Source organism: Paramormyrops kingsleyae, chromosome 4, assembly GCF_048594095.1.
Source record: "Paramormyrops kingsleyae isolate MSU_618 chromosome 4, PKINGS_0.4, whole genome shotgun sequence".
NCBI classification, from domain to species: domain Eukaryota; kingdom Metazoa; phylum Chordata; class Actinopteri; order Osteoglossiformes; family Mormyridae; genus Paramormyrops; species Paramormyrops kingsleyae.
Genome location: NC_132800.1, coordinates 9,958,060 through 9,979,607, shown reverse-complemented (window position 1 = coordinate 9,979,607; position 21,548 = coordinate 9,958,060). Strand labels below are relative to the sequence as shown.

The 21,548-nt window shown below is 41.6% G+C and overlaps 1 long non-coding RNA gene across 2 annotated transcripts in view; it reads left to right on the top strand.

The window, feature by feature from the left end:
* Nucleotides 1–3,215: 3,215 nt before the first annotated feature.
* LOC111841099 (uncharacterized) overlaps nt 3,216–21,548 on the top strand; it is a 38,677-nt gene continuing 20,344 nt past the window's right edge. For both annotated transcript variants that reach the window (XR_011989880.1, XR_011989881.1), the window contains exons 1-2: nt 3,216–3,853; nt 4,214–4,358. This is a non-coding gene — a long non-coding RNA (uncharacterized lncRNA). The remainder of the gene's footprint in view (nt 3,854–4,213; nt 4,359–21,548) is intronic.

The following is a 21,548-nucleotide window of genomic DNA, read 5'->3' as shown; positions in this document are numbered from 1 at the left end:
AACACCAGAAAGGGGAAGAAAGGTGATTTAGGGGACTTTGATGGTGGCAGAGTTGTTGTTGCCACATGGGCTGGTATCAGTATTTCAGAAACTGATCTACTGGGATTTTCATGCACAATGAGCAGCGGCGCTCTGAGTGAAAATGCCGTGTTGATGGCAGAGGTCACAGAAGAATAGCCAAGATGAAGCTGATAGAAAAGCAATCATAATCAAACTACATATAAAGGTATGCAGAAGAAGAATCTTGGAGCAGATTAGAACAGTTTTACCTGGTCAAATTAATGTAAATTTTTGCTGTGACACTCCGATCGTAAGGTAAAAATTTGGCATAAACAACATGAAAGGATGGATACATCTTGCCTTGTATCAACAATTAAGTCTGATGGTGGTGGTCTGATGGTGTGGGGGATATTTTCATTGCACAGATTGGGCTCCTTAATACCAATTGAACATCGTTTCATGCCACAGTCTACCTGAGTATTGTTGCTAACCATGTCCATCCAGTGTAGCCAGCTTCTTAGAGGTATTAACAGGGGGATAACAAGTCATATCACACAGCTCATATAATCTCAGACTGGTTTGTTGAGCTCACTGTCTTCAAATAACGTCCATAGTCACCAGATCTCAATCCAATAGATAAGCTATGGGATGTGGTGGAACAGGAGATTCATGAAGGTCCCACAAATGTGTCATCATGAAGGTCCCATAAATCATGATCATGTCAACATGGACCAAAGTCTCTGAGAAATTACCTTGTTGAATTTGTGCAACAAAGAATTAAGGCAGTTCTGAAGGGAAAAGGGAGTCCAACCCAGTTAGCAAGGTGTACCTAATAAAGTTGCCCAGTAAGTGTATCTATACCATAGCTGCTGACTTGAGTTCACTCACACACTAAACTTTATCATTTATCGCATTTACAATAACTAGTGTGTCATACGGTGGGAGGAGATTGGCTGGCTCATGATTTTCATGGGGGGGGGCAATAAAAAATGTTGTCAATCAGTTGGAACAGGCCAGTGCCCCCCTTGATTAATTTATTTGGTTAATGCATACAGCCCACTGATTCAGTGTCATTTTCTTATAAAACTGCTGTACCGATCTGATTGTATCCTCAGTCACTAAATGTTCTGCAAGCCCACTGTTACCTCCATGCTCCAGTTACAAAGCTCAAGCACAATATTTTACCTGCACATTATGCTAATATCCAGGGCAGTAGCCAGACATGAGGTCACCGAGGTCTGGACCTCAGTAATAAAATTGGTTAAAAATTGAATAAAAATTGGTTAAAAATTAATAATATTGACGTCAAATTTTCACCTGAATACACAACTACTACATAACTACATAATATAACTACTTGCTTAACAAAAACAAACAGATTATGAAGGGGACAGTATCAATAATGTTACTGATGAGACCGTCCTCCCACCCCCGGGTCCCAGACCTCACTATTACTCAAACCCTGGCTACAGCCCTGCTAATATCCCCCTTTACAGAATCAGTACAGCCTTTTTCTGAGACATAGCGTCATATAACTTTGGTGAAACAGTTTGCTGAATAGTCTGCATCAATTATCCATGTCAGAAGAAGAATTTCGCAACGGCCTTAATTGAGCGATATAGGTAGGGGTGTCACTACCGAAAATGTAACTTCCGCTACTACGCATGTGCACGCTTGCGACTTCTGGAAGAAGGCGTGCTATTTTTATGGCATCGCGTCACATTTCATCGTCTGTTGATTTTTTATGATAATGTCGACAGCGAGAGGAAAGACAATTAACCGGATAATGATGGAGTCCTTCGACTTTAAAAGATTTTATTTCGCATAGGCCTTTAATACCTAATGTGCTTCAGAAGGAGCGACGTAAAATACAGGGTATGGCCATCAATTTTAGTCAAAGGTGACATTACTTTAATGTTACCATTATGTACTACTCCCAGTTCGATGTGCTGTGAAGTTACTTAAACTAAGCCTGCTTTTTGCTCCTTAGTCATTTCTTTTCTTAATTGTATCAGTGTAATTACCACACACTCCTGTCAGTTATGGCAGCTGTGTTCTGTGGTGCTAAATGAAGCAAATTATATTTGTTTCTGACAGACGACCGATTGTTTTATCTTGGGCCAAACCGCACAACTTAAACATTGTTTATGTTCTGCAAATAAAAGTTCTTAACTATTATTTTGGAGTGATTTTTTTTTTTTTTGAAAATGCTGTACATATATCACAGCCCCTTGATAAGCAATATGGGTACACAAGATTGATATACACCCCAATTTTATTACGATTTCTAAAGGAAAGGCATCTATTCAGCAATACCAATTGGGAAAGTGTAAGATTACTGTCCGGTGTTCTAACAAAACGTCCTACTTTATCAAAACATCCTACCGTAGTGCTAATCGATAGCCCTAACCCTAACTCTTACCCTAACCCTAACCCCCCAAAACCCCCTAAAACTCTTACCTTAACCCTAACCCCTAAAACCTAACCCTAATCCCAAGACGGTGGAACTGCACATGCGCAGAAAGGCTCGATAGCACGTCTCGATAGGTAGGATGTTTTGTCAGAACACCGGCACTAAAAGCAACGCGCACACAGATGCAAATATTACAATCTGCAAAGCAATATGGTTTAAATACCACAATAAAGTGACGGCTGAACTATAAATATAAACATCAATGACCCATCTCACAATACGTGACCAATGAATGATGATACACGACATTCATGCCCTGAATCACGGTCTGCCGCAAAATGTGAATACATGCGCAGTATTGGGCCTGGTCCATGATTGGTAGCGCCATGTTGGAAATGACACAGCTTCAGACCAAAACAATCGGCTGCACAAGATCCAGATAGATCATTGTTTGTCCCGCCTACTGACTTTGATGGGTTACACTGACAGATAAAATTAATTCATGATGTGGTGAAAGTGCCTAAATTAAATAAATAGTGAAATAATTGTAAATGACACATGTAATTAATTAATAATGATTTTATTTCTAATGGTAGATATAATTCATGGCACATTTAATTAACGATATTTTTATTTCCCATTTTAAATAATTCATGACACATTTAAGTAATAATTTATCTTTATATTTCCCATTTTAAACAATTCATGACACATTTAATTAATTAATTATTGGTGTATTTATTTATTTAATTTTGGCACTCTTAGCCCTCCATAATTTTTCACATTTATTGAACATGGAATATTATATGAACAAAGATATGTGAGCAGGTGAGGCCCTTGCAGGAAATTTTAGGAGGTTTAAGGGCAGAACTGAAGGGCCCTGTACCAGGAACCTTGAAAGGTAGCGAGATAGATAAGAGCCGAGCTAAAAAGGAACAAAGAGATGAACTAATGAGAAAGTAAATAAGAGTTGAGCTAACGAGAAACAAGGAGATGAGCCAACAAGAAACATCTGGCAAGTTCATGTAGGGATGTCAGTGACAGAAAAGCTATAAAATGTAGGTTGATTTGTGAAGGGGGGGCTCTTCTGACATTTTTAATTTCCACATCATACAGGTGCTTGGAGTGTGAGGACTGTGAGCTGGGTATCTGCAGAGAGAGGAGGATCTGTCACCATCCCATGTTACTATGATCAGAAGTATAAACACCATGTGAAGTACTGGTGTAGAGGGCGTGACTGGAATTCCTGCTCCACATTGGCACGTTCTGACTCCCAGCAACCAGACGGGAAAGTGTCACTCAGTGATGACCCCACCCACCTGGTCTTTAATGTGGCCATGAGGAACCTGCAGGAAACGGACTCTGACACTTACTGGTGTGCTGTGGAGATTCATGGGGCAGCACATGATGGTGTCTATCTACAGCTGATGGTGATGGAAGGTGAATTATTAAATTAGCCTGCAGCTCATAGCATCAGACTGTAGGTTATATGAACTCCTCTGTGTTACATATTTTAAACGGATATTGCCTATAATAATAATAATAATGATACTACTACTTCTGTACTACTACTACTACTACTAATAATAATAATAATAATTATTATTTTTATTATTATTACATCCTTCGGGCAGACTGACTATGACACAATTATGATTACATAGTGAAATACTCAGTAATGAAATCCTAGGTTCTTATGGCCTGTGATACATTCAGCAGTTTTATTGGTTGTAGATTAATTTTTATTAAAGATATATATTATGAAACCGTATAAATATATTTTGACCTGGTCTTCCACAGCATGGGCATTTTCACCGAAACAGGGAGAGCTGACTACAGCTTTACAGCAGACAGGAAATTTTACTTCATCTACACAGCAGAGAGACGGTTTAACCTCAGAAAAAAAACACCAAACAGGATGGGATGTGACCACGCAGTCATCAAGGTAAACTGCCAAACCCATTTATTTCTCGATTCTAAGTAAGATGCTGCTTTAAACCCTGTGTAATTGCTGCTGGCTGAGCATAGGGAGAGGAGTACTCACTGGTGGATTCTCATAATCTATTTGCTCCTGCAGAAAACAACATACAGTGGTACCTTAGATCTCGAAATTAATCCGTTCAGAACTCCGGACCGAATCCTAAAAGTTCGAGTTCTGATTGAATTTTCCCCATAAGAAATTATGGAAAACCAATTAATTGGTTCCCGGCCCCAAAAAATTACACCTAAATATGTTTTTTTTTAGCATTTGAACATAAAATGAACAGGATAAAACAAGAAGAGCATATACTGTATTAAATACATCTAAGCACATTTATCAAAACAGTAATTTGTAAAGTAAGAAAATAAATGTATCCAAACAATGTGTAAAGTAAAAAAAAAACAATGTGTCCTGCCCCGATCGTCCACTCCTTCCGTGTGCCACGTCCCCTTGTTAATCCCGTGTGAAATCCCCGTGTGATCAGCTGTTTCTGGTTGTTGTCATTAGTCCTCTGTATCTTGTCCGCGTTTCAGTTTGTTTCCCTAGTCCGGTCATTGTATTGTCCGTCTGCATTTTGCCTGCCTTACCTGTAATTAAACCCCATATTCCCCGATACCCTGACATCTGCGCCTTTGTCTCCGTTCCGTCCCCGCTCGGCATGACAATATTGTTATAATTATATGTATTAATGGTTTATTATTAATATTAAAATAATTATCTTTTAAAATAATCTTTATTTTAAAATGTATTTTATTATATAATAATTACTGTTACTGTCTATCATTGTCTAAATGTATTTTTACTGTCTAAATATATATGTATTCTGCTAATGTAAACATGCATGATGCTATCACAGCGAATGCAAGACTGAGACTGAAGCGTTACCCTTTGTTTCCGCTGAAAGACGTGCTGCGTGACTCTTTTTCCCAGGTGTACAAGTTATCTTAGGTCGGCGTTCACGGTTTGACTTCTGAGATTCAGATCAAGTTCTAGGTCATTTTTTTTCGAATTGGTTGATTCGACTTTTAAGACATTCGAGTTCTAATGAGTTCGAGAACTGAGATACCACTGTACATGCATTTGCCTTCTAGGTTCGTCTTGCACATGAAATCTATACATACACGAAACAAGCAATTTTACATGGTGAATGACAAAGGCAAATCTGTTTCAGTAAACATGTATTACAAATCATGTCACCATTTTGCAATGAGGCGCCAAACTAACTCACTCACACCTCTAATAAGTAGATATGCACTGATCCGATATTCACAGACCTAATTAGACGGGTCGGGTATCAGGCATATGTGACTGATCCACGTCCGATACTTACTTATTTAATTTTCAGCAGTTTGTAAACTTAGCTCCTATTTCTTTTTAAATCGATTTGTACGATCAATCGCATGATAGCTCTTTCCCGATTTAGATGTGTTTTTTGCGGCATTCGAGATAAGCACTAACGCTGCCACTCAGACTATTTGCCACTCAGTGGGTGCCAGCATATAGAAGGCCAACAGGGCCAAAATGTCTTAAAACTTTACGCCTAAAGCAGGGGTGCCCAAACTTTTTCCTATGAAGGGCCAAAAATCAAACTTGACTGAGGTGCCGTGGGCCAAAAGTAAATTTTGCATCATATATGAAACTGCATTACATTAAGGTTGCTATGGTTTCCCCTTATTTATTTCATAATATTTAAAATAAATATAAAACAACTTTAATCTGATTAACTAATGCAATTTTATTTGTAAAGTTTTGCATTTTAATGAACTTATTACAATAAAAACAAACAATCTGCAAGTGTTCAATGTACAATACAGTTCAATGCCAGACACACTAGTCAAGCTGTAAGCAATAATAAAACCATTCGGTTGCATTGTCCATGACCTAATGAGAGATATGAAACTGGTCCTTATTTTTCAGAAGTTTTTCAAGATAGGCAGAGAACGCACTTGCCTTTGTCTTGATTTGCTCGCCGATGTCTTGAGCCATGCAGAAGCCATGTGACAGTATTTCTTGACAGGCTAATTTGTGAGAACATTCGTACCTGAGAAGGACAAACTGCTTCTGCAGCCACTGCAAGACATTCCTTGACGAACTCTCCAGTAGCGGAGGCTCTTCCACTTTTAGCAATTAGAGCGGAAGTCTGATAACTGGCCCGTGTGGCGCTTTCTTGTGCTGTTAAAGGACGTAGCAGCGCGCTCTGTTCGAATCGAAGTTTAGCACAGTGTTGCCAACTTAGCGACTTTGTCGCTATATTTAGCGAGTTTTTAGACCTCTCTGGCGACTCGTTTTCAAAAAAGCGACTAGCAACAAATCTAGCGACTTTTTCTAGTGTTATTGGAGACTTTTGGAGACTCTGACGTGGAAGCACGTATCGTTCTTACTCTCCTCACCGAGCAGCGGGTGCTACCGTGGGCTCCCGTCCCGTCCCGTCCCAAAGCATTCACAGGTGGACAGTCCTCACGCAGCAACCCGCCCAGCTGCAGTCAGAGCAAGAAATGTTCACCTTTCCTTGACCAGACTGCAAATGAATTGCGCATGCGCGAAGCCACCACTGGCTGTTTCTGCCCTGGATTATTGCCAAAAACTCCGCCACGTATGACAGTTTTTAAGAATAAGTAATTCCGCCAGAGTGTCTCTTTGGGGTCACTTTTGCCGGTCCCAAGCCCGGATATAGGAAGAGAGTTGGAATTATGATATAAAAAAACAAGAATCGACAGAAGAAAGTTCATTTGTAGTTCTAAACGTATTTAGGGTGTTTTTTTAACCACTTTTTGTCTCTCCCACGACATTATTCCTCTCTCCTACAGCGTCCATTATAATTACATGCACATTATGTACAGTATATACTTCTAGCGACTTTTGGGACAACCAATAGCGACATTCCTTGCTGAGGAGTTGGCAACAGTGGTTTAGCAAGCAGCTCGTTAGCCTTCTGTTTTCGCGCCTCGCCGCTGTACTTTGAGAAAGCTGCAGAATGTTTTGTTTCATAATGACGACCAGAGGCGGACAGAGTACTCAGGTTCATTACTTGAGTAAAAGTACAGATACCCCTTGCTAAATTTTACTCAAGTACAAGTAAAAGTACTACAGTCAGATGTCTACTTAAGTAAAAGTACTGAAGTACTTGTTTTTAAAAGCACTTGAGTATCAAGGGTACATTTTCTAAATATTGCATTACTACTGCCACAGTGCATACATTTATGTACAGAATCGTCCTACATGGAGTTATGAAAAATGTTAATGTTAATACCTTGGAGAATGTAAAAGGAATTGAAAGTAAAATCAAGTCATTTTCATCTTTTTACCATGTTGCTTTATTTAACATTTCTCACTTGCCCACAAGGCAATAGCAAAACAATTTATTTAACATTTCTCACTTGCCCACAAGGCAATAGCAAAACAATGGCAACTCTCTGACAAACCTCTGCTAGGTCAGGCAAATACAAGACTTTGGGTAGCATATCTCTCATGTATATAAATACAATTGTAGGCTACGGCAATTCTTTATGGTATAACAAGACAGTTATAAGTACACTCAAGAGCGTTCCCCCAGTTTAATAGGCATTTAAGCCTTACAGTTCAACAAACACTATAGTAATCCTGTCTAGGCCAGCTGAACTGTTATTTTTTTTCTTTTTTAAAAAAAAAGCCAAATAGTCCCTGTAGGGCTAGCTCTAGTTATGTTACGTTCGCGGTGTAGGCGAGCAGACAGGCAGGCGAAAGGAGCCGGACTGACGGGTGAAACGGGGTTTATTTGTAGGAACCAGGAGCACACGGGGAACTCTGACCACTAGACATAACAATACAGTGACGGATCTGGGAAACCGAGGGAGACGCGGACTAATATGCCCAGGACCAGTCAAACATAACAGGACACAGGTGATCACAATCGGGAATAAACACAAGGTAATGAGGTGGGCGTGGCACACAGAAGGATCGTACGGAGCCGGGCGTGACAAGTTATTCGCTCTGGTGAAATAAGTGAGCTGAAATGCCCTGCTTGCAACTAGCATAGCCTACGACTGAACTTATTAGGCTTTTACATTTTTTTTATGGTAAAAAAGACGTTTCGTACTCGAGCTCAGACTAGAAAAGATACATTATATGCTCTCTCTATTTGTCAGGGGCATGTCAAAACATGAATCTGAAAGGACTTCAGTTGATTATCTATGTTACACGATTAGCTTGCCTTGGCTTATGTTAATTATTGTTAGGCCAAACTTAGCCATCTGAGTGGCTAGCTACAGCTGGCAAATTGGCGGGTGTATGTGGCTTCGACTACCCAAACGTAACTGAGAATTATCGCAGCTAGCCAATCATTTAGTGCACTTTTCTGTAGCTAGAATCTAGCTTAGAAATGTAAGGAATTTATTTCAATGTACATACCTTGACATGCTTCCGCAAGTTGGAGGATGAATTTTTGTAGGCGGTGATGAAATTCCGTTTTGGTAAACACAGCAAACACTTGAAGCAAAAACTAGCATTAACTTGTTCAGAAAATTGAAATAGTTTGGCGAGGTGGGGCCACGGGTTGGCACATTCACGGGATGGACCTGCTTCATCCATTATTTCGTCCATGGTTTCGTCTCTTATCTAAATCATTATCTGACCATGGAGTTGACTGTGGCGGTTAGCTGAAGGTGATTGCTGATAGGCTGTCCCAATCAGTGGCGCCTGCACAATCCTTTCGCGTTTGAGAGGGAAACAACAAATTGAGGGTTTCTGAGATTTTTCTTTTTTCCTTTTTTTTTAAAGAAGTAATGGGTACTCACGCTTATGGATGGAAATGTAGCGGAGTAAAGAGTACAATATTTGCCTCTCAAATGTACTTGAGTAAAGTCATGAGTACTCCCCAAAAACGATACTCGAGTAAAGTACAGATCCCTCAAAATTGTACTTAAGTACTGTACTCAAGTAAATGTACTCTGTTACTGTCCGGCTCTGATGACGACGGATATTGTACTCTTTTAAAACAGCAACCGACTGTTTGCAAACTAGACATACTGCCTTTGATTTGACTTCAGTGAATAAAAACTCGCCTTGCCAAACTTTTAAAAAAATTCTCGTCTGTGTGCCACCGCCTTGATTTCTCCATTATTGCGTTTGTTAATTTGTTGACGTTAATTGACGTGGAGTGTCGCAAAGCAGGCGGTGCTGCACCTTTAATTGCGCATGCACGAAAAAAAAATCGAATTAATTTACATTTAATTTAAACATTTAATATCAGTTTACTCTTTTGTAGTTCAACAATAAAACAAACAAAAATGTTATGTCAAACTACAAATGACGATCTGTGTCGAAGGCATCCCCCCCCTCTCTTCTCGGATGGTGTGGCGGGCCAAATCAAACATTACCACGGGCCAACTTAGGCCCGCGGGCCCTAGTTTGGGCATCTCTGGCCTAAAGTCATCAAATATTAACACCTACAGAAGTCAAATTTATACACCTTTAGACGCAAAAAATCAACACGTCAATTTTTCACGCCTAAAGACGTTAGTTTTTTACACCTTCAAACGTGAAAAAAGAACACGTAAATTTTTCACGATCACAGACGTAGCATTTTGCCCTCTTTAGATGGCCATATAGCCCACATACAGGGGACATTTTGCAGTGTGTGCTGATGTCGACAAAGCAACCCTTTCCAAATAAAAGCATCACCGACTCCTGTCCACAAACGCATTACACTTATTTATTAAAAAATATAATAAAATATGTCCATGGATACGAATATTATTAATATTCTTAATTACAATTTTTGTTGCTACTAGTAGTTGTATTTATAATTTGGTACTCTTCTTTTTCTTCTTATTGTTATTATTATTGGTATCATTTTTATTATTATTTATTATTAAAGTGAGTAATTAAATAATAATAATTGGGTACTGTACCTTGCTCATGAGTACCTCAGTGGTGCCTTACCTTAGCTGGTCTGGGAGATACTCATGAGTAAGGTACAGTACCCAATTATTATTGGGGGATAGCCTGTCAACAGGAGGGGAAAATATTTGAATTTTTTTTAAATATTCAAAATGTTTGTAAAATGTCATCATCTATTTGATCAACAAAAAAAATTAAAATAATATTTCTTTTAATTCATAAATCAATATAAATGAGTAAGTCAGCCCCTTCATCATAGAGCTTAGATCGGGCCCAAAAAATTAAACCCGACCCTACCCGAGCCCGTGCACCTTGTGTCCGAGCCCGACCCGGTCCGACACATTAACTGTAATTATGAGCCCGAGCCCGATTTAAACCCGACTATTTTTTAATACGTGAGCCGTTGTAACAGACGTTCTCAACTACAATTCTAAGTTGTTTGAACTACAGAAATTAGTTTAGATTTATCTTAATGAAAAATGCAACAAGGACGAAGCATGTAAACTGCATTGTTTGTTTATTCAAAATGGATTTTTGAGACACGTTTAGAAGAAAAGCACGTTTTCACTTATCCAGTTCGCTTGCTGCTGGAACCAGTTTGTGTGCTCGGCATCGAACTTTAAGTAAAGGGTTAAGAAAAAGGTTAAATCCTTCCGTAAGCAGCCAACGAGGTATGTGTTAATTAAGTTTTAGTTAAGTTTGTTGTATTTAGCCATGTAAATGTAAATGCTAACTGAGGTTCGTGTTAACTGTATATGAATTCTCTAAGCTGTCTTTATTGTTATTTATGTTTATATTTCATTTGAATTTCAATGTTTGTTAGCTAATATTGTAAGTAAATGTGCTTGATTTTGTGTTTCCGTATCTGTATTTAGTTCTCACGTCTGCCATGATGGTGATAATAACGAAGCCACTGTCTTTCGAATAAACCGTCAGCTCAGTTAAATGCAAAGGACTCTTGTGCTCGTGTCTTACGGGAGGGAGCTACATTTATAATTATGGCATAGCTCTCCACCCAATTAGGCTAATTAAGTAATGATTTAAAAAAAAAAAAACACACACAAATGCTTGATCATGGCCCCGCCCGGCCCGGCCCGGCCGGGTCGGGTCGGGTCTGGGCTCGGGCTCGGGCAGAGAATCTAAACTCTACTTCATCATGGTATGTTATATCATTTTGCTTTACAATCTTGTCAAGTTTTTAACTGTATGACACGTACAGTAGTATGCAAAAGTTTGGGCACCCCTTGATAAATAACATATTTTGGTCATTTTTTAATTGAAAAGATGTAAACACAGTCTCTGTAAGAAATGGAAAAAATGCACAATATTTTCACCAAACATTGATGCATAGTTACTTTTTATGTCATAAATTGAACTAAGATAAAAAATAAAAACATTATTGTGGCACTCTGCAAAAGTTTGGGCACCCTAAGAGTTCCAAAGTCTCAGATTCTTTTTACAAGGTTTCAGACCTTAATCAGCTCGTTAGATCTGATGCATGGCAACAGCTGTCATTAGTAAATGTCAGCTGGTGCCAATTTCAAAGCTTTACAAATACTCTGACTCTTCAAACCTTGTGCACACACTTGTGGACACTCAACAACCATGGGTTCCTCTAAGCAGCGGTCTAAGACTCTGAAAATGAAAGTTATTGATGCCCATAATGGAGGAGAAGGCTACAAGAAGATAGCAAAGCGTTGTCAGCTTGCAGTTTCTACAGTAAGAGATGTAATTAAGAGATGGCAGTTCAGGGGAACTGTGGAGTTCAAGATGAGATCTGGAAGACCAAGAAAACTCTGAGAGAACTGCTCGTATGCTGGTCAGAAAGACAAATCATAACCCCAATTTGACTACAAAAAAACTGCAGGAACATTTAGCAGACTCAGGAGTGGTGGTGCACCGTTCCACAAGACCTTCATGAAAGAGTCAGCAGAAGAAAACCTTACCTGCATCCCCATCATAAAATCCAACGTCAGAAGTATGCAACAGAACATCTACAGAAGCCTGATGCATTTTGGAAACAAGTGCTGTGGACTGATGAAGTTAAAATAGAACTCTTTGGCCACAATCAGCAAAGGCATGTTTGGAGAAAAAAAGGAGCAGCATTTCATGAAAAGAACACCTTGGCAACTATTAAGCATATGGGGGTGGATCTATCATGCTTTGGGGTTGTGTTGCAGCCAGTGGCACAGGAAACATTGCACGGGTGGAGGGAAGAACGGATTCCACTAAATACCAGCAAATTCTGGAAGCAAACATCACACCATCTGTAAAAAAGCTGAAGCTGAAAAGAGGATGGCTTCTACAACAGGACAATGACCCTAAACATACCTCGAAATCCACCATGGACTACCTCAAGAGACGCAAGCTGAAGGTTTTGGAATGGCCATCACAGTCCCCTGATTTAAACATCATTGAAAATTTGTGGGTAGATCTTTAAAGAGCTGTGCATGCAAGACGACCAAAGAATATTACAGAACTAGAAGCCTTTTGCAAGGAAGAATGGGAGAAAATCCCAAGTACAAGAATTGAAAGACTTTTAGCTGGTTATAGTGTTTTGCAAGCTGTGATATCTGCCAGAGGAGGTGTTACTAAGTACTGATTATGTAGGGTGCCCAAACTTTTGCAGAGTGCCATAATAATGTTTTTATTTTTTATCTTTGTTCAATTTATGACATAAAAAGTAACTATGCATCAATGTTTGCTGAAAATATTGTGCATTTTTTCCATTTCCTACAGAGACTGTGTTTACATCTTTTCCATTAAAAAATGACCAAAATATGTTATTTTTCGAGGGGTGTCCAAACTTTTGCATACTACTGTATACCCACTTCACCTCTATTGGCACACACAGATAGCGAGAACAGTCAGAGTGAAGGAAGGCGATTCAAGAGTCAAGATTCTTTATTTGTCACATGCATAGTTATACAGGTACAACATGCAGCGAAATGTGTCTGCTCTTTTTGACCGTGCCACCATTAAATAATTAAAAATCAAAAGAAAGCTTCTAAGAGACATATTCCTTTGCGCTCAGAAGCAAGTCCAAAAGGGAAAAAAAACATTCCAGATACAGTAAAACCCATTTATAACGGACTTCAAGGGACCTGGCAAAACAGTCCATTATATCCAAAGTCCGTTATATCCAGAGTTGCCCAGAACACAACTACAGGACACCATTTACTCATGCCACACCCCAGCAGACACACTTGTGTTATAGATTATTATATTGTACATGTAGTAATCCAACTTTACCTGACATTTTGGATATTTGAAATTAAAATTATGACTAGTAACAATGGGATTGTAGATACAGTATCTGAAATGGGAGTTTTCCTTGAAAGAATTTAATTGCAGATATCCAGAATAAACATTCTGGATATCTGAATTATAATTGTGGATATCTGAAATTGAAAGCCCAATAGACATGAATGGCAAAAGTGACGTAATTTCTCCTAGGAAGAATGATGATGTGGATATCTGAAATGACAATTGTGGATAGGAAGAATGTCATCGTGGATATCTGAAATGCTCTTTTTGACTAGGAAGAATTGAATCATGGATATCTGCAATACATATCCAGTCTAGCGATTAAATGTTAAAACCGCCACTTATACTTTGTAAAGATTTAAAGATATCTTAAATAGAATTGTGACTAGGAGAAATAAAGTTTTAGATATCTTGAAATACATTTTGGATGTATGTGATTGTAGATGTCTAATTCCCATTCTGACTAGTAAGAATACAATTTTGACTAGGAGAAAATTTATTGTGAATATCTAAAATGTAATTACAGATAGGAGTGTGACTTGATTAAATGTTAAAATGGCTTGCCATAAGCGCGAGCCTGCATGCATGCGGGTGTGGAGGAGAGGAGCCACCGAGCTGCGCTGCTATTTAAAGTCCGAGCTTCACCGTTTGAAGTTTAGCCAAACACACGAATATGTCAAAGTTAAATTAGTAATGAATGTAATGTATGCTAAATTAGCAAAGTATGGCTTGAATGCTAATGGAAGTTCATCAATTGGAATTGCTGTAATGAAAGTAGGCTAAATTTAAGTCGCTGGCTAAAGTTCAAAGACGTGATTCAAATTTCATCAAATGTTTGGAGTGAGATTACATTATGTGTGAAACGTGTCTCACGGTCAATGCGTGAGACTTAAGCTCACTGCCTACAGCCCTTATCGGATCTTGCTAACTTCCATCTTTTCTGCACTCCATCTGTGTACGTGAAAAAACACTTAATTTGGATATGTTTGTGAAACGTTCTGCTGCACAGCACAACAACCATCACCTTAAGCTGTCTTAAAAAATGCAGTCAGACATGATCAGATGGGAAGTGTTGAGCCAGCAAGAGCTGCACAGTCTCTTGCATGAAAATCAATCTGTTGTTCCTATTGTCAATCATTACCCAGATAGCACACATATGTTGAAATGACATTGATTCCATATCAGACAAAGAGGTTGAAATAACTTCGATCTTCAATGTTGATTTAGCATTGATCTTGCTCGTTGAAAAGGCTATCTATCCAACGTTGGAAAATCAACCATTTATGATAAGGATTCAACGTTGTTTCAACACTTGTTTGGCGACTTCTTTATTCATTGATTTAATGTTGAATTAGTGTATGTTGAATCAATATTGGGTTATAATTGTTTCACAAGTGAATTAATGTTGAAATTGTTATATCCAGCAGAGCTTTCTAAAGCTTAATAAAAAATAACATGTACAAATATTCAAATTGAAAACACTTTATTATTCATAACACATTATATATACACAGCAAATGTGCCAGTGTTAAATTAACACTGCATGGTGTAGGATCACGCAGGCCCCACAGCCAGTATTTTATGGCCGCTGAGGGAGTGAGTCGGCCATGCCAAGATCTCCCTCCGTACCTCTTTGACCCAGGGCCCCTCTCCAGGAAGCCGAAGCCCGCATTCCAATGTTTATGGCCCTCAAACGGAGGACCCAGATAGTGGAAAGGGGGGGAGATCCTGCATCTCTCTGGAGTGGGACAAAGCTAAAATCATATGCCATCTATTGTGTATTTGATTGTGTGTTATCCTCACTATTATTTGGCATCATTACTGTAAACTTGGTGGATGTGTATGTGTCAGTCACAATTGTCTTTTATTTTTCTTATGAATGTCCCATTGTATCTTTGCCACTTGGACAATTATATACATATATATATATATATATATATTAATAGGCACAGATAGGTAAACACTGGGGTTATCCAACCACGTGCTCACACCTCTCTCAGAGAATAGGGGAAATGAGTTTAAGTGGTGTAACCAAGTAGGTAGAAATGTTTGAGCACATAGTTATTTAGTTAATAGAACTAAGGAAGGCCCCCACCCCTCACCAAAAAGGGGGGGGGAAGGGGTAGAAATGCGGTTGCTTATCTATGCCTTACAGTCGTAAATCAGAGATTCGCGCTCTTTTCCTGCCTCCCTTTGTCTGAAAGAGACTATGCAATGTATGTGAAAACTTGTGTACTGAACCCCTTTTTAATAGCCCGATTTGCTACATTTTATAATTTGGCAATGTATAATCAACCCTGTTCTTTTACTGAAGTAAAGAAAGTTACCCAAGCCATCCTTAATTAGGACACACTGTATGCAATGGGGTACAGCTTCAGTAAAATATACCTGAACTTGTCACAGCTGTGAGGTATGCCACCTAGCCATGTATTCTGTACATTGATGGCAATAATAAGCATGCACCTCATAAGAGGAATTATAAATTAATCAATGAAAATTAGCAAAGGTTTGGATCAAAGGTGGAATATCATGTTTGGTATCAATGTCATCCTAAATTATGTCCGAATATGAATCCGGGGACGGATTATTACACAATTGAACCTATCCAAAGCTAAATTACTTAATTAAAATCAGCACAAAAGTTGGCCAAAGACCACCATAAATCTATGGGGACATTCGGGGAGCCTGCAACCGGCCCCTCGGATCCAGGTACCAATTCTCATTGGGTATGAGTTGGACCCTGGGTCATGAATATTCATGGGACCCATGGGGCATAAAAACCTCACACCCAGAGAATCGGGAGGAGGAGGAGGAGAAAAAAAAAAAGTCATCGAAACAAAATGTCATCGAAAAAGGAGAAGAAAACGTAAAGCCTCCAATCCAAGACTGCGGGAGAAACTACGCGCGGAGAAGATTAAATCTACCATCGAAACTACGAAGCCTCTTCGCCGCGAGTTTCAACAAAAGATAAAGCTGATCCCCGCTGCAATCACGTAAACTCACCGACAACTCTCTAATAGGCAACTAGTACCGGCTGATCTACGCCGAAATCTGGGTTGCCTGTTTAGATCCTAGGCTTGCCGTTGCAGAACAGTATTTAATCAAAGCTTATCACTGTTTCCTACTGTAAATCCATTTTCCGTAATTCCGTTATTGTGTTTGTATGTATTAGGTTATGTGTAATGTTTGTCCTGTTTTAGTGTAGTATTAGAATAAACGCATGCTGTTCACATTTTAAATCTCCCTCTCTGTGCTTACAATAAGTCACTTTATTGGTCTGAATCCCGTTACTGAGCTTTGAAGTCCCACTCGCGTCCTCAAGTATCGCGAGACTCTCTCTTTGGCCAAGAGCTGAGTCGCTAGGTTACAAAGAGAAGCTAACCCGGTGGACGGGCAGCTATCTTTAGACTGAGTAGTGATACCAACGAATGAATTCCATTCACATTCTGGACTTAAATCATCCAGCTCTTTACCAAGTGGGACTAATATAAAACTGTGATATCGGAACAACAACTCAAACCTAATATTCCATATTTAATTGTGTATGAATTAATCATTAATTAATTCATAATCAATTCCCCTGAACATTGGTGGAAAACCATCCCCATTTGAGCTGTTCAATTCCTACATAATTGGTGGAGAATTGCGGGTACCGATTTAAACTTATTGTGAGCACAAAATTTAAACTTTTACAAGCAGACAGTCGAATAGGCATTACTGTTAACGGATTGCATTGGTTGACGATTGAGCGAACCGCAGTCAAAGGCATCAGAACGGAACTACGCGGGTTCCCTACTGTGCCTTACTAGTAGTAGTTTGTTTAAATTTTGCGTTTTATTTAAGCATTTTATTTTAGGTTTCGTTTTCTTAACTGCAGTAAACGCTTATCCTATATCTGACGAGATTCTCAGGTATAGTGCGTTGTTTCCAGGATAGATTCGGACGAGGTTCTCCGTCTCTAACATCCTGCCAGAGATCTCTAAATTAGCCAACAGGAATTCCCGTTACGAGTTTCTAACCTGAATTCTGTTGTGCTAAGACTCCCTGAGTTAAGACCGATAGCGTAGCTAACTATCCTCTTACTCACACGTTTGTGCCTGCTTTAGAGAAGAGCAAGCTTAACGCCACCACGGGCAAATAGCCGGAGGGTGTGTGTGTTATTTAACGGGAGTCTGGTGCAGAAAACCCGCCGTGGTATAAGCACCATTCGCGACGTGACGCGACAGCACACTCGCTGCTTGGATCCGTCGCCAAAAGGCAAGCGCCGCCTTGCTGTCGTAGTAAGGTTCAGAGGTCTTAAGCCGCGCACCGCGCAGACCATAGTGTGCTTGCATTAAAGGTCGATTTTCTAGCATTGGCAAACCAGCATTGTCTAGCGATCGCCTCGATTACGAGTGCCGTCCACGAACGCCACAGTAATCACATCTGGGTCGGATAAGGCCGCAGGCCTGCCCCGACGCCACTGCAGGGGTCACAAACGCCTCCCACCGAGGGAGTAACACCCCATAGAGCCTCTAGTGGGCCGGCCTGGAAGTACAACGCCATTTTGGATCGCGCCTCTAGGGGTCAACCATAGGAGTGCTACGCCATTTAAATTGCGCCTCTAGTGGTCAGCTCCGAAAACACTGAATTGGATCCAACGGCATTGTACTCTGAGCAGAGGTCAACCATAGGACTACTTTTATGTAACTTGGTGGCATCTAATTAGTTAATTGTTACACAATCAACTTGTGTTTATGATAAATTAATTAGAATCTCATTTGATTTAATTTGACTTTTCCTTTCCCTGTTTCATTTTAATTTGGGCTTTTGACATTTTATGATTTTAATTGCTCCCTTCCCCCACACAAGGACTTATGCAAGGGTTTGAATTAAATACATAAAATCAATAATAATAAATCAGTTACTTGCCCTACCACCTCAGGCAGCGGTTGGGGTTCTGAGTGTGATCAGTCAAGCTTTTCCGGTACTGGGTGTTTACCATCCGCTCTAATTGGTGGAGCTTGTCTGAGTTGCTGCTGTCACTGCTTGCGATCTTACAGTTTGTCAGAACTGAAAGGGAAGTTCTCAGCAATTGGACGCCCAAAAGCGCGCCAGCTGGGCTGCACCCACTGACTCATTAAGGGCAAGGTTGGCAGGTATCTCGGGAGGTCATTACAAGTTTGAGCAGGACCTCGTCTAGGGCAAAGTTCAGGAGAACAGCCCTAGCTTGGACTCTCAATCGGTTGGGTGACACCCGAGTGCCGTTGCGCCGTCTCTTGTTCGAGTCAGGGCCAGGCAGTGCGCCCAATAAGCTGAGCCCCACCTGGGTTGTCTCAGTTGTGCGTACAGAACACGCCCTTTCCAAGTTGACATTGCTGGGGATCGGGGGAGTGGGAGCCGGGCTCGGGCCTGCTTGGCTAAGATTGAGCTGTGGGACGTGCCTGGTCCGGGAGAGACACCTGACAGCATTCAAACCCCTCCACTCCAGTAAATAGCTTAACACCGCGACACATCGCATAAAGGTAAGCAGAACAGAACCTGCCAATTTTCCCTTTTCTGGTTAAATCTGATCTGCAACAGCAAGCCAGGTTTTGAACGCGGTCCCACTGCTATTGCCGCTGGAAATTCTCCTTGTTCCCCCAACTTCCCTTCTTTCTCTTGACAGCCCATCAGTAGTCACACACACGGCCGGTGGTGTGACTCCTTCCAGACTTAGCTGTCGTTTCTTCTTCCTACCACAGACGCTCACAGGGAACAACTTTTCTTTATTTATTTTGTCTGGGTAACCAGTTTCGTGGTTCAATACACCCGCCCTGTTACCCATTGACGGGCCCTAGTCCTATTTGTTTTCTTTTCCTTTCTTTGATTTGTCACCTCAGTTTCAGGTAGCAGGCCACCCGCCTAGCCCATACCCGTCTGAGAGCAACAGACCTCTAGTGTCACCCTTCAGTTAATCAAGTCACTATGGCCCACAGAGAAAGCCCCCTGGACCAATGGAAAGCCTTAGGCACCTGGCTGGACGTCATGACTGGCGATTTCCTGCCCGGTCACACGGAGCTCATACAGGGAAAAGGCATGGACCAAATTGATGAGGACATTGCTGAACTCATGGCCACGCCCCCTACTCAGAAGCCCGGGAGCAAAGAGCTAACCAAAGTACTCGGCTCCCTAGCACACAAGCTTCTAGCCAGGCTGATGATGGGTGAAGAAGAAACCTCCCGCCTCCAGGAACAGGTGCAAATCCTCGAGCAACGGGATGGAGACACCCGAAGACTACTGGCTGAGAGTCATCAAGATGCTATCCAAGCACAAGATCGCATCGAGAAGTTGGAGCAAGAACTCCAGCAAAAGAGGACCCCATCCCCAGAGGGGGAGGAGACCATAGAAGATGACACACATAAACTCAATGAAGAGCTTCAACAAGCCCTGGAAGAGCTCCGAGTTCAGGCTGATCAACGAGAACAGAAAGCCAAAGCCACCCGAGAGGACCTCACGGCCAAACTCAACCAGGTTGAAACCCTGTTGGATAGAGCCCACAAAGAGCTCCAGGAAAGGAACAACCGAATCCAATCCCTGGAGGACCATCGGGGAGAAGCCCAAAGGCAAGTCCGCGAGCTCAGGCACCAGGTGACGGACCTCCGAGAACAGCTCAGTGACGCTAAGAGGAAGCACCAGGCTGATGCTACGGAACTTGACCAGTTGAGCCAAGAACTCGAATGGGCGCGCGCAACGAAGGCAGAATATGAAACGCCGTACAACCCAGCAAGAGCACCAGGGTCCCCTCCTGCCACACTACCGCCCCCAAGGCAGTTGTATCCGGCTCCCGTAACTACTCACAGGGGGGAATCTCCACCCCACCTATCCAGCAACTTCAAGGAACCAAGCGCCTGGAGGGCCCATTTCAAGGGAGACTCCCCAGACGGCACGAGCCTACCAAGACCAGTCCCTCACCGCTACAGACTCACCACCAAAGAGCTGGATAAGGTAGCCCGGAACGTGAACAAGTTCACCCCTGACCCTACGTGCGGCCACGACATACATGCCTACTTACAAGATGTTGACTTCCACCTCCAAAGGCTGGACAATGTGACCCATGAAGATAGACTCTACCTCATCAGGATCACCTCCAGCCTAGAGGTCCGCAGCTTCTTGGATCGACAGCCAGATCAAGTCAAGATGGACCCCAAGCTGCTACATGAAGCACTGACTCGAGAATTCTCTGATCCAGAGTCAGAACAAGGTCTTACTACGGCACTCGACGTCAGGCAGAGTAGACAGGAAACGTCCCAAGTCTACTACAACCGCTTACGGCGAGCCTACTTCGGGTCCAAAAATGAGCCAGGCATGGAAGAAGATGTAAACTTCAAGATTCTCTTCCTCCGGAATCTCCATCCCACCGTGAATCATCACATCGGGCTCATGGCGTGCCCCCACACCATGACCAGCCAGCGGCTGCGAGACTTGGCAATCAAGGCCTATAACAAGCAACGAGCAGCAACAACAGAGAAACCACCCAAGGCTACCACAGTGCTGAACCTGGTGACGCAAGACCCCAGCCTACCCTTAGAAGGTGGCCACTCTCAACCCCCTGCTCCAACCCGTAACCATGGTTGGAAGGTCACGGGCCCCAGAGAGCGATACCCCAGCTCACGCCCTCAGCAGGCAAAGTCCCAGCCAGGTCAGTGGGAGAAACGACGCCACCTTAACAAGGGCAAGCCACAAGCACGGGATTCGTGGAACAAGACGGATGACCGGCGTCCTAACTCCGGCTCTCCCCCGAGACCGCGAAGAACCCTACCACGGAACCAGTCCGATGGAACAAGGGATTTGGAACGGGATGCAAAGCCGGAACCATCCAAGAAAGAGGAGGAGTCCGCCCTGCTTCAAATGCTGCGCGACTTCTTCGAACAGAATCCTCCCAAGAGTCCCAGGAATTTTCGAGAGAAAGATCCCAAGTGACTAGGACGAGAGGGCCAGCCGTCACCTGAACCCGCACCTGACCATACCCGTGAATTGCCCTGGCCTTCA